Raw genomic sequence first — 13,613 nt, 5'->3', positions numbered from 1 at the left:
TCGGCAGATAGAAAGGCCGACATTTCACGATGAGGAATTCTATCAACGGAGAGCAGTGTTTCCCGGCTATCGCAACGTTCACACACCAGTCCTTGTTTATGTACAAGCATAGGCCTCCACCTCGGCTCTTACCAGAGCTAGCTGCCTCTCTGTCCGCACGGAACGATGTAATTCCCTCCAGCTGTATTGCCGTGTCCGGGATATTGCCGTGGAGCCATGATTCCGTGAAAACAAACACACAGCAGTCTCTTATATCCCTGTATGTTGTCTTGAGAAGACGCAGTTCGTCATGTTTGTTGTCCAGGGAGCGGACATTAGAGAGGAGAAGCGAGGGCACTGCAGGTCGCGTGGGGTTAGCTGTTAGCCTAGCGTGAATGCCTGCTCTTTTCCCCCCGTCTCCGCCTCGTGTAAGAGCCTGCTCTTTTACCCCGTTTCTGCCTCCTCTCACACCGCTTGCGTCTCCTCCTCCTCCTCTCTCTCCTCTCCCGCCTCCTCTCTCTGGTCGTATTCATATCTGCGGCCGATATGTTTGGCTTCGCAGCCGGTAGTAGTAGTCCATAGAGGCGTATTTGGTCTAAATCGCACCAAAACGCGCCCGTACTACTACCGTGGTTTGCCCCGATGTTTAGGAGCATGTTCCTGCAGTACATATATCTTGGACAGACTGGACAAAACACACAACACTCACTTTTTAATGCTCCGACTATCTCCTGAGGGGCCGCTGCGACTGTGCGCGCCGCCATCTTGTCAAGTTCAGAGCTTTGATAAGTTGCTAGAGATTACTAAGAACAATTGGAGGAACCAGAATGACAGATGTTATACGAGCAAGGTTTAAGGATTAGTTAACACATTCTTGGGGGCTGTGCAGCCTTGGCTGCCAAGTACATTCAAAACAGAAATAATGAGTTGTTTTCATGCTGAGGGATTGAAGGACATGGGGTTCAGTTTAGTTTAGAGATACAACGCAGAAACAGGCCCTTCGGCCCACCGGGTCCGTGCCGACCAATGGACCCACACATCAACACTATCCTACACCCACTAGGAACAATTTTTACATTTTCCAAGCCAATTAACCTACAAAACCTGTGCGTCTTTGGAGTGTGGGAGGAAACTGAAGATCTCTGAGAAAACCCACGCAGATCACAAGGAGAAAGTAAAACTCCGTACAGACAGCACCCGTAGTTAGGATCGAACCCGGGTCTCCGGCGCTGCATTCGCTGTAACGCCACCGTGACCGCAGTGGTTGCAAGAGAAATGCTGTGGGGTAGAAGATCAGCCATTATCTTACTGAATGGCAAGAACAGGTATGAGGGACTGAAAGGCTCCCATTACTTAAGTTCTGAAATAAAAGTAGCTGATCCCGAGGGTTTATTTGCACATACCAAAGTCCAACTCAGCACTGGGCATTTCCCTTCAACCAGCAGCAGGGCTGGAAAGTCCCAGAGCCTGTTATGAACTACATATAAAGATCAGACAAGATATAAAGATATAAAGTATATTTGTTCAAATAGCTAATTTTCTGTTAAAACCATGATTTACGCATGATTTCTCCACCAGGAAGTGGCAGCTGAAACTGTGAAATTCTGCGGGTTCTCGGGGCAGTCACATGCTGCCATAATCTCTGAAAAATATGTTGAAATGCCGAAAGTCCACATCAACTATTTGGCAATCAGAGTGAACTACATTTGCTCATGAAAGCACATGAATAGTGCCTGCTCTCACTCATTTCAACATCTTAATCACAGAGCATGCTTCAGTCTTTGTTGTTGACAGCAACAGGAAGTTCACTTTCCTGTGCACTGTCTCTGCATAGTAGGTTGACTTTATTCATCTAATTTAAAACATTCTGGGCTTGAACTGCTAAGTGTAGAGACAGTAAGTGGCAGTAGAGTGGTCGGGTGGTGTGACGTACCCTGCTTTGTCCTTGACTGATGCTCAGATCTGCCCACCCTATAAGGGTCAGAGCGGCTGAGGCACCCATTGAAGTTTACAGCTACTGTGGAGTCTCCGAGCAGAAAAGCCTCCGTTTAAGGCTCTGCCGTTATCATACTCTGGCAGTTTGCAACAACAAACTGTTTTCTCAAGGGATCACTGATAAACGCTTTAAGAAGCAGAACAGTGGATGAAGATAAATGTCTTGGCTCCTCAGTGGTCACAGTCAAGCCTGAAGAAGGATCCTGACCTGAAACGTCACCTATCCATGTTCTCACAGAGATGCTGCCTGATCTGCTGAGTTACTCCAGCACTTTGTGTATTAACCAGAATTTTCAGTTCCTGGATTATGATATCTCCCGCAGAGAGGCAGGGAGATTTGAGGATTATTACATGGCAGACACTGACTGCGGGGCAGTCGACAATGAACTAGAATTCCCTCAACAAGCGGTTAATACCATTCAACTCACGACTAGAAAAGAGCTGCCAGCACTCGTGACAAAATTTGCCACCCCCTCGTGGATAGGTGAACCGTTAGAGGCAGAACTGGCGAGTAGCATTGTATACTTGACTTCACACCAGTTGAATGAGAAGAACATGCAGGACACTGCTGAAAAGTTTGTTAGTCCTGATAATAGCCAGACACTTGATGTACCGAAGGTTAATGCCACCATCTGGGACAATCTGAATGGCCAAATAAAGCCAAAAGACCTAAACCTCCAGCGAGTTCAGAGAGCTCTCATAAGGGATTTCAGCGTTTGCAAGGTCAGTGGATGGAACACAACTGTCTGAATTGCAGCAAGACGCCTTAGCACTGCTGTGTAATGTGCAGTTTGAGCTCAACTGTGTTCGCGTGATTGCATAAGGCCTGAGATAAACCCAAACTATGCACATTTGTGCAAAGCAAGCAATATTCAATGTGCAAAGTATCTTTTCGGAGAAGATTTGAGCAAGCAAGTAAAAGACTTGCAAGAGGAATAAAAGGCTGCCGTGGGTGTGCCAAAGACACCCTCTGTGGATAAGAACCGCGACTACCGGCATGCATATCATCCCTACCAAGTTAGCCACAGAAACTGCTACACTGAGGCTGGTTGGAACACCAGGCATACACAACTTATAGAGTCAGATGCCTTTTTTAGGTGCAGGTTCACAGCGCTCACCATGGAGACATTGCGTTCCACACACTCAGTCTTGTCCCCCAGCAGGCCACGATGCCAGAGCCAGAGGGAGGGGACAGAACAAAAACTAGAGTCAGCAGACGCTACCGATCAACCACCTTAGCCCGTTGAAGTAGGTGAATATAATTCCTACAGCTGCATGAAATGTGCTGAGAATATTCATGTTGGAGGTAGATTGAGGCTGTTCAAAAGCAAGTGGGAAAAGACCCTTTCCTTTTACAAGCCATAAATGACTATGTTTGAGGTTCTGTCTGACCAGTTTCCTCCTATTGGGCAAGAAAAGCCCAATTTCCCGTACAAACAGTCTAAAGAGGAAACTATAGCTATCCAAGTAGAGGTAGTGAAATTACACAAAAAGAGTGTGATTGAGCAGACTGTCCGAGAACAAAACGAATATATTTCCTATATCTTCACATGGTCTAAGAAAAATGGAGAATACCGAATAATTCTTGATTTGGCTAGTTTGAACATCTGATTCGAATATAACCATTTAAAAATGGATAATTTTCATTCAGCAAAACAGCTGATTACTGAGGATTGCTTTGTGGCCTCAATCGATCTCAAAGATCCGCACTATTCGGTACCAATACATGAGAGTCACAAGAAATATCTGAAGTTTATCTGGCAAGGCCAGTTGTGGCAGTTTAAGGCTCTATCTAATGGGTTGAGTTCAGCCCCTAGGCTATTTACAAAGATCCTAAAGCCAGTGTTTGCTCTACTCAGAACTGATGGGCATATTGTCGTGGGGTTTATTGATGACACGCTCATTGTGGGAAAGACAAAATGTGACACAGAGTTAGCTGTTTCAGCAACCACGACACTCCTAGAAGATCTAGGATTTGTTATTCATCCAGGAAAGTCCAGGCTTGAGCCGACAAAAACTATCGCATATCTAGGCTTTGTCATAAACTCTCCAGATATGTCTGTGACCCTACCTACAGATAAGAAACAGAATATTGTAGATGTATGCACACACAGGCTTTTTTAAGAATACGGCAGGTTGCGAGGGTGATAGGCAAGCCGGCAGCTCCCTTCCCAGCTACACAATATGGGGTAATGCATTATAGAAACCTGGATCGTGAGAATGTTCTTGCTCTAAAATTGAATAAGGGACACTTTGATAGATGTATGAGGCTGATGACAGAGTCAATATCAGAATGACAGTGGTGGATTGAGCACACACATGTGTTTACAGGTTTCATTGTACTTAATAAGCCCACAATAACACTACAAAGGGCTGGGGTGCTACTGACACCGATATTAGTTGTGGTGGTAGGTGGAATGAGGATGAGTTGAGACATGGCCAAAAGTATGGCATCAACTATTTGGAAATGTTAGCAACATTCCATGCATTGAGAACGTATTGTGGGGATGACCATGTTTAAGAAGGAACTGCATCTGCTGGAAAAATCGAAGGTAGACAAAAATGCCGGAGAAACTCAGCAGATGAGGCAGCATCTATGGAGCGAAGGCCCACTGAGTCCATGATGAACCACCAAGTACCATTTCAATACTGATTCCATTCTGTCCTCTGCATCATAGTGTGGTAGAGATTGTGAGAAGGGGACCATTGGATGGTGTACCCTATCTGGTAGCTACCAAATGCTGCAATATTCAGGGCTGGTGCCTACTCCCCCCATTTGCAGTGGGGTCTGGCCTTGTACGCAATCCAGAAGTATGCTTATTAGAAAGGAAATAGTACATTTCCTTAAGTATAACAATTCACTAATTAACGGAAACTGTCTAACATGATTCCTGCCTCCCTAAAAGGGGTATTTCAGAGCAACTTGTTTACTTTAGTTAGAGATATAGCGCGGATACAGGCCCTTTGGCCCACTGAGTCCGTGCTGACCAGCAATCCACACACACTTACACTATTTGCAATTATAGCAAGCCAATTAACCTACAAACCTGTACGTCTTTAGAGTAAGGGAGGGAACCAGAGATCCCAGAGAAAATCCACACAGGTCAAGGGGAGAATAGACAATAGGTGCAGGAGTAGGCCATTTGGCCCTTCGAGCCATTCAATGTAATCATAGCTGATCATCCTCAATCAGTACCTCGTTCCTGCCTTCTCCCCATATCCCTTGACTCCGCTATTTTTAAGAGCCTTATCTAGCTCTCTCTTGAAAGCATCCAGAGAACCTGTAGAATGTACAAACTCCGTACAGACAGCACCTGCAGTCAGGATCGAATGGTCTCTGGCGCTGTAAGGCCGCAACTCTACCACTGCGCCACTGTGCTACCACAGCTCTTGCTGTGATTGAAGATGATTTCCAATATTGATTCTTAAATTACCTGAGAACTCTTCCTAAGGATCAGCAAAATCAGTGACACATTAATCAGTAAAAAATCATTAACTGATTTAATCAATTGTGAACCTCACACATGACTGTTGTAATTATATGGCCAATGATTTGTTCTGAGAATTTAGATATCAAAAAGCTTCCAATGAAGTTACTGTATAGAATCTTTCTTCTGTACTCTGCAGTGCTTTTAATAGTGATTTAGAGCTCAATTAAAATACAATCACTTGTACATAAATTCCGAGAATGTTTAAACTGAAACCGACAAGCAAAGAATCATAGAGCATAAGGGCTCACATTATTATTAGTGAATGAATGAACTGTCTTGTGAACTGTCTTAATATTAAAGAAGATTGATATTAACAAGTAAACCTTCTTGTGTATTAAGGAGTAAGAGTGTGAGCAGCACAGAGGGTCAGCTCATAGTCACTGCCTCACTATGTCAGAGACCTGGCTTTGATTCCGACTTTGGGCGATCTCTGTCTGGATTTTGTATGCTCTCCTGAAGACCACACGGGGTTAGACCCACATCCAAAAAATGTGCAGGTTGTATGTTAAATGGCTATTGCAAAATTCCCCTGGTGTGCATAGTTGGTGGGGAGTGGTGCAACTGAATCATCCTACCACAACCAGAGAGCAGTACTGAACTACTACCTCTTTGGTGACCCACGGGACCTTGATCGGAGTTTGCTGGCTTTACCTTGCACTAAACATTATTCCCTTATCATGTTTCTATACACTGTAAATGGCTCGATTGTAATCATGTATTGTCTTTCTGCTGACTGGATAGCACACAACAAAAGATTTTCACTGTATCTCAGTACACGTGACAATAAACTAAACTGATGTAGGTTCATAGAATTTCAGGGCTCATGTCCTTGCCTCATTTAGCTGAAAATCTCACTCACATTTCCTTAATTACTGATAACTGCATGAAACAGACTTTGAATTGAGGTAAATGTAGAAGGGGGCATATTTTATCAAAATCCTATTTAATAGATAAAAGATTCCATAAAAGAATAAGAGCATAATTCATGCAAACACTGAGCAGAAAATAAAGTACTGAAGTAATTTTGTGCGCCAGGCAGCATCCGCAAAGGGATTGGATAGGTGACATTTCAGGAACAGACCCGACTGGGAGTAGAGGGGGGTAAAGCTGGAAGAGAGATGGGGATGGGGCAAAGCTTGGCACAAGGTGGAGTATGTGAGAAAGACCAGAGGTAAAAAGGTAGCAAGAGAATAGAGATTAAAAACCAGTAGGAAGGATATGGGACGAAAGGGGAAAGTAGGGGGATAAAAGGGAAATATGAGGACAGGGTATGAGAGATGAACAAATCGGGGGGGGGGGTGGTGGGGGAAGAGCAAAGAGCAGGGTGTCTGAGGTGGTGAGAGAAAACGTGTGCACTGGGTTGGGGCAGGGGAAAAAGAGGGAAGTACGGGAGGTATTACCTGGAGTTGCATGATACCCAATTGGCGGACTAAGCGCAAATGTTCGGAGAAACTGTCGCCAAGTCTACGTTTGGTCTCGCCGATGTAAAATAGGCCACATGGAGAGCACCATATGAATCAGCGGTTTCTTGACACTGTTTTACATACTTAACAAACACAGATTTGTGCATTCGTCAAGTGCAGACCAAGCACTTATTTATATTCTGAAAATACCGCTTTATCTATACCCTCCCACATACTGCACATAAAGCAGGTTTGGAGGGGTTGCATTCGTTTTCATTCTTCCTTCCACACTTTACTCAAATATGTTTCATCACACATTCCAGTTTGCAACACTCAGCCGTGGATAGTTATTTACACCTGAAGACTAGTGGTTTTCAGGTGGACTACAGAACCTTACTCATTACTCATCACATATATCTATATATTCCAGCAGCAGTTGGTATTGCTGGAAAAACCCATAGCACATGGAAACTTTTGTTCACAATTGCAAGGTTCATCGCATAACATAAAGCGAGGAGAGAACTCAAGCGAGCAATTAGAATGAGCAAAATGGGCCATAAAATGTAATTGGCGAGTCGGATTAAGGAAAATCCCATGGATTTTTATGCATGTTAAAAACAAGAGGGTTGCCAGGGAGAAGCTAGGACTGTTCAATGATAAAGGAACATATCTATGGTTGGACTGGGAGGATATGGGTGAGGTACTAAATAAATACTATTTATAGATCTATCTATCTATCTATCTATCTATCTATCTATCTATCTATCTATCTATCTATCTATCTATCTATCTATCTATCTATCTATCTATCTATCTATCTATCTATCTATCTATCTATCTATCCATCTCTATCTCTATCATATCTCTAAATCTCTAATCTATCTATCTCTCTATCTCTAATCTATATATCTCTCTACCTATCTCTCTATTATATATCTCTCTATCTCTATATTATCTCACTCTCTCTCTATCGATATATACCCATTCACATTTACATGTATATGTACACACACACACACGCATATATACACACACATATAGATATATATACACATACACACACATATTTATATGTATATTCACACTAGACCAAGTGCAGAACTCGTTGGGTCTGCTCGCCCTACGCAGAGAGGGAGCGGGTGGGGGGCAGAGTGGGAGTGGGGGGGGGGGAGGGGGGGTTAGAGAGGGAGCCGGGGTAGAGTTTGAGGGGTGGGGGGGTGCGACATCATAGGGGAGGGCTGTTTCCCGGACGCAATACTCCTTCGCTCCCCCCAACGCCCCTGTCCCCTACACGTAGCCCCCATGGGAGGCCGGCTCCAGGCGGCAGGGCCCAAGTACAGGGGGGGGGGGCGTGGTCGGGAGGGGAGGGAGTGGTGACATCACTCGCAGCACGAGCAAGAAGACAGCGGATTATTTTTCAAAGTCTTTTCAGATTCTTGAACATTTTCATTAATAACTGGAGAAATAAAGCATGAAATTTTCAGATAAGGCGATTTTGGGCTCCAGGGGTAAAATCTGTAGCGGAGTATGTACATTTTTTTCCGTTAGTGCGTCGTTTTTTCCAGAAAATGTGATTATACACAAACACACACGCATCCAAGATCAGAGTTTTAATGGGTATATGATATATATACCATGTACATTTACTTTTATTTATTTATATATGTATACACCCTTGTACATATGCTTATATATATATATATATATATATATATATAAATATGTATATGTAGATCGATGTGTGTGAAGGTTTGCTGATAACACCGAAATTAGAGGAGTCGCAGACAGTGAGGAAGGCTGTCAGAAGATACAATGGGATATAGATCAGCTACAGAAATGGGTGGAGAAATGGCAGATGGAGTTTAACCTGAGCAAGTGTAAGATGTTGCTCTTGGTAGATTTAATGTAAGGGAAAGTATACAGTTAATGGCAAGACCCTTAACAGCATTGATGTGCAGAGGGATCTTGGAATCTAAGTTCATAGCTCACTGAAGGTGGCAGCACAAGTAGATATGGTGCTAGATTTCTTCTTCTTCTTTCATGTGGCATGCACAGCCTAAAGTTGTTGGACAACTTGTTCTATTTGATCTTCCGTTTGTGCATGTCGAGTTGATTGCATTAGTCGAAACAGGGCGGACCACGTGAAGGTTGTAATCTTCCACCCCGTGCTAGACAAGGCATGTGGTATGCTTGCCTTCATTGTTAGGGGCAGCAAGTACGAGTCAGGCTGACAAAGCTCTATAGCACGTTGGTTAGGCTGCATTTAGAGTATTAACTGGTCGCCCCATTACATAAAAGATGTGGAGGCTTTGGAGAGGGTACAGAGGACGTTTAACAGGATGCTGCTTGGTTTAGAGGATTTCAGCTTTAGGGACAGGTTGGATAGACTCGGTGAGTGGGGAAAGCTTAATAGAGATGTACGGGGAAAGTTTAATGGAGATGTGCAGGGCAAGTCTTTTACTTAGAGACGGGGAGGCCTGGAACATTGCGAGGGGTGGTGGTGGAGGCAGATTCAATAGTGACATTTAAGAGGCATTTAGATAGGCACATGGAAAGCGGGGAATAGGAATATGGATCATGTACAGGCAAATGAAATCAGTTTAATTTGGCGTAACATTTGGCATAGCATGTTCCTATGCTGTACTGTCCTATATGGGAACACATACATTATGTGCCAATCTTACTCTTTGAATTGAATCCAGTATTAAGGTGCGAAAAATCAAGTTAGGAAGAATTGCAGAGATGGTTCCCAGATGCCTAAACTGGTGCCTTGCTTAGCACTTTGGTTGCATTTCCAGGCAAAAGCAATGCTTGCTCCAGGTGTTGACACATTGCCCGGACCTATGGTCTGTCTCCGTTGAACGTTTCACCATAGGGAAGTCTCCATGCTGTGCAGCCAAACAAAATTAAGTTAGGCAATGCTCCTAAAGTGACTCTTTCTGTCCTCTGGTTAGTGCCACCTGGGCTTGATCCTCAGGTTTGTGTGGCTCTCTCTCTCTCTCCTTCCTCAGTTCCGGTGATAATGATCACTTATTAGTTATTTAGTTTGTCCTTTGTTTAGTTTAGTTTGGAGATACAGCTGGAAACAGGCCCTTTGGCCGACTGAATCCGCACCAACTAGCGATCACCCATACATTAGTTCTACCCTACACACTAGGGATAATTTACAGACACCTATTAACCTACAAACCCGCACGTCTTTGGAATGCGCGAGGAAACCATGCAGGTCATGGGGAAGAACGTACAAACTCTGTACAGACAGCACCTGTCGTCAGGATTGAACCCGGGTCTCTGCTGCTGCAGCAACTCTAGCACTGCGTCACTGCTTCCACTACCTGCAAATCAAATTGGCAGGGGTGCTGAGGAAGAGGATTTCTTGGAATGTATGCGGGATAGTTTTCTAAACCAACATGTAGAGGAACCAACGAGAGAGCAGGCTATTTTAGACTGGGTATTGAGTAATGAGGAAGGGTTAGTTAGCAGTCTTGTTGTACGTGCCCCCTTGGGCAAGAGTGACCATAATATGGTTGAGTTCTTCATTAGGATGGAGAGTGACATTGTTAATTCAGAAACAATGGTTCTGAACTTAAAGAAAGGTAACTTTGAGGGTATGAGACGTGAATTGGCCAAGATTGACTGGCAATTAATTCTAAAAGGGTTGACGGTGGATATGCAATGGAAGACATTTAAAGACTGCATGGATGAACTACAAAAATTGTTCATCCCACTTTGGCAAAAGAATAAATCAGGGAAGGTAGTACATCCGTGGATAACAAGGGAAATCAGGGATAGTATCAAAGCGAAGGATGATGCGTACAAATTAGCCAGAAAAAGCAGCATACTTTTGGACTGGGAGAAATTCAGAGACCAGCAGAGGAGGACAAAGGGCTTAATTAGGAAAGGAAAAATAGATTATGAAAGAAAACTGGCAGGGAACATAAAAACTGACTGCAAAAGTTTTTATTAGATATGTGAAAAGAAAGAGATTAGTTAAAACAAATGTAGGTCCCTTGCAGTCAGAAACAGGTAAGTTGATCATGGGGAACAAGAATATGGCGGACCAATTGAATAACTACTTTGGTTCCGTCTTCACTAAGGAAGACATAAATAATCTGCCGGAAATAGCAGGGGTCAAAGGAGTTGGAGGAATTGAGTGAAATCCAGGTTAGCCGGGAAGTGGTGTTGGGTAAATTGAATGGATTAAAGGACGATAAATCCCCAGGGCCAGATAGGCTTCATCCCAGAGTACTTAAGGAAGTAGCTCCAGAAATAGTGGATGCATTAGTAATAATCTTTCAAAACTCTTTAGATTCTGGAGTAGTTCCTGAGGATTGGCGGGTAGCAAACGTAACCCCACTTTTTAAGAAGGGAGGGAGAGAGAAAACGGGGAATTACAGACCAGTTAGTCTAACATCGGTAGTGGGGAAACTGCTAGAGTCAGTTATTAAAGATGGGATAGCAGCACATTTGGAAAGTGGTGAAATCATTGGACAAAGTCAGCATGGATTTACAAAAGGTAAATCATGTCTGACGAATCTTATAGAATTTTTCGAGGATGTAACTAGTAGCGTGGATAGGGGAGAACCAGTGGATGTGGTGTATCTGGACTTCCAGAAGGCTTTCGACAAGATCCCACATAAGAGATTAGTATACAAACCTAAAGCACACGGCATTGGGGGTTCAGTATTGATGTGGATAGAGAACTGGCTGGCAAACAGGAAGCAAAGAGTAGGAGTAAACGGGTCCTTTTCACAATGGCAGGCAGTGACTAGTGGGGTACCGCAAGGCTCAGTGCTGGGACCCCAGCTATTTACAATATATATTAATGATCTGGATGAGGGAATTGAAGTAAATATCTCCAAGTTTGCGGATGACACTAAGCTGGGGGGCAGTGTTAGCTGTGAGGAGGATGCTAGGAGACTGCAAGGTGACTTGGATAGGCTGGGTGAGTGGGCAAATGTTTGGCAGATGCAGTATAATGTGGATAAATGTGAGGTTATCCATTTTGGTGGCAAAAACAGGAAAGCAGACTATTATCTAAATGGTGGCCGACTAGGAAAAGGGGAGATGCAGCGAGACCTGGGTGTCATGGTACACCAGTCATTGAAAGTAGGCATGCAGGTGCAGCAGGCAGTGAAGAAAGCGAATGGTATGTTAGCTTTCATAGCAAAAGGATTTGAGAATAGGAGCAGGGAGGTTCTACTGCAGTTGTACAGGGTCTTGGTGAGACCACACCTGGAGTATTGCGTACAGTTTTGGTCTCCAAATCTGAGGAAGGACATTATTGCCATAGAGGGAGTGCAGAGAAGGTTCACCAGACTGATTCCTGGGATGTCAGGACTGTCTTATGAAGAAAGACTGGATAGACTTGGTTTATACTCTCTAGAATTTAGGAGATTGAGAGGGGATCTTATAGAAACTTATAAAATTCTTAAGGGGTTGGACAGGCTAGATGCAGGAAGATTGCTCCCGATGTTGGGGAAGTCCAGGACAAGGGGTCACAGCTTAAGGATAAGGGGGAAATCCTTTAAAACCGAGATGAGAAGAACTTTTTTCACACAGAGAGTGGTGAATCTCTGGAACTCTCTGCCACAGAGGGTAGTCGAGGCCAGTTCATTGGCTATATTTAAGAGGGAGTTAGATGTGGCCCTTGTGGCTAAGGGGATCAGAGGGTATGGAGAGAAGGCAGGTACGGGATACTGAGTTGGATGATCAGCCATGATCATATTGAATGGCGGTGCAGGCTCGAAGGGCCGAATGGCCTACTCCTGCACCTAATTTCTATGTTTCTATGTCACTGTGCCGCCCCGTGTTCATATGGCATTTGTTGACGAGACAAAAAGACTAACATTTATTCACTGCTGATTCTACAGTTTTGACCTCGATCATAAACGGTATGATCCTGAACTAACCAGTCACTTCTCACCAAAGATGTTTGCAATCCTTATGCCCCTGTCCCACTTAGGAAACCTGAACGGAAACCTCTGGAGACTTTGCGCCCCACCCAAGGTTTCCGTGCGGTTTCCGGAGGTTTTTGTCAATCTCCCTACCTGCTTCCACTACCTGCAACCTCCGGCAACCACCTGCAACCTCCGGAAACCGTACGGAAACCTTGGGTGGGGCACAAAGTCTCTAGAGGTTTCCGTTCAGGTTTCCTAAGTGGGACAAGGGCATTAGGCTTTATACAATACAATGTTATAATAAGGAAATATTTTTACCCTGTGTAGACTTCTTATAATGTTTATATAGATTAAATCTGTCTTCCGCCTCTTTTGATCCCAAAATAACAACTTCAAACTTCAAAATGTTTCCTCATAATGAACTTACTTCACCCCCGGCACCATCCTCATGAATGTCCCCAGCATCTGTGCTTGTTCCACCACATTCCACCTGGTGTTCTTGACCTTTCCACAATGAATAAATTGTGTACAAACTTGAGATCAATTACAAATTCTCAGACGACACCACCAACGGCATAAAATAATGATGAGACAGGAAGGAAATTGACCTGGTGCCAAGACAACCACCTTCCTCAATGTCAGCAAGACAGAGATAGTGATGGACTTCAGGAAGCAAAGCGGTGCACATATGCATTGATTGCATCGAAGTAGAGATGGTTGAAAGGTTCAAATTCCCAGGAGTAAATATCACCAGCATCTTGTCCTGGATCACCCATATTGAAGCAATGGCCAATAAATCACACCAATGCCTCTACTTCCTTAAAAGGTTTAGGAAGTTCGGCATG

The sequence above is a fragment of the Amblyraja radiata genome, chromosome 31 (genome assembly GCF_010909765.2).
Source record: "Amblyraja radiata isolate CabotCenter1 chromosome 31, sAmbRad1.1.pri, whole genome shotgun sequence".
Taxonomy (NCBI): domain Eukaryota; kingdom Metazoa; phylum Chordata; class Chondrichthyes; order Rajiformes; family Rajidae; genus Amblyraja; species Amblyraja radiata.
Note: the sequence above shows the minus strand (reverse complement) of the source record.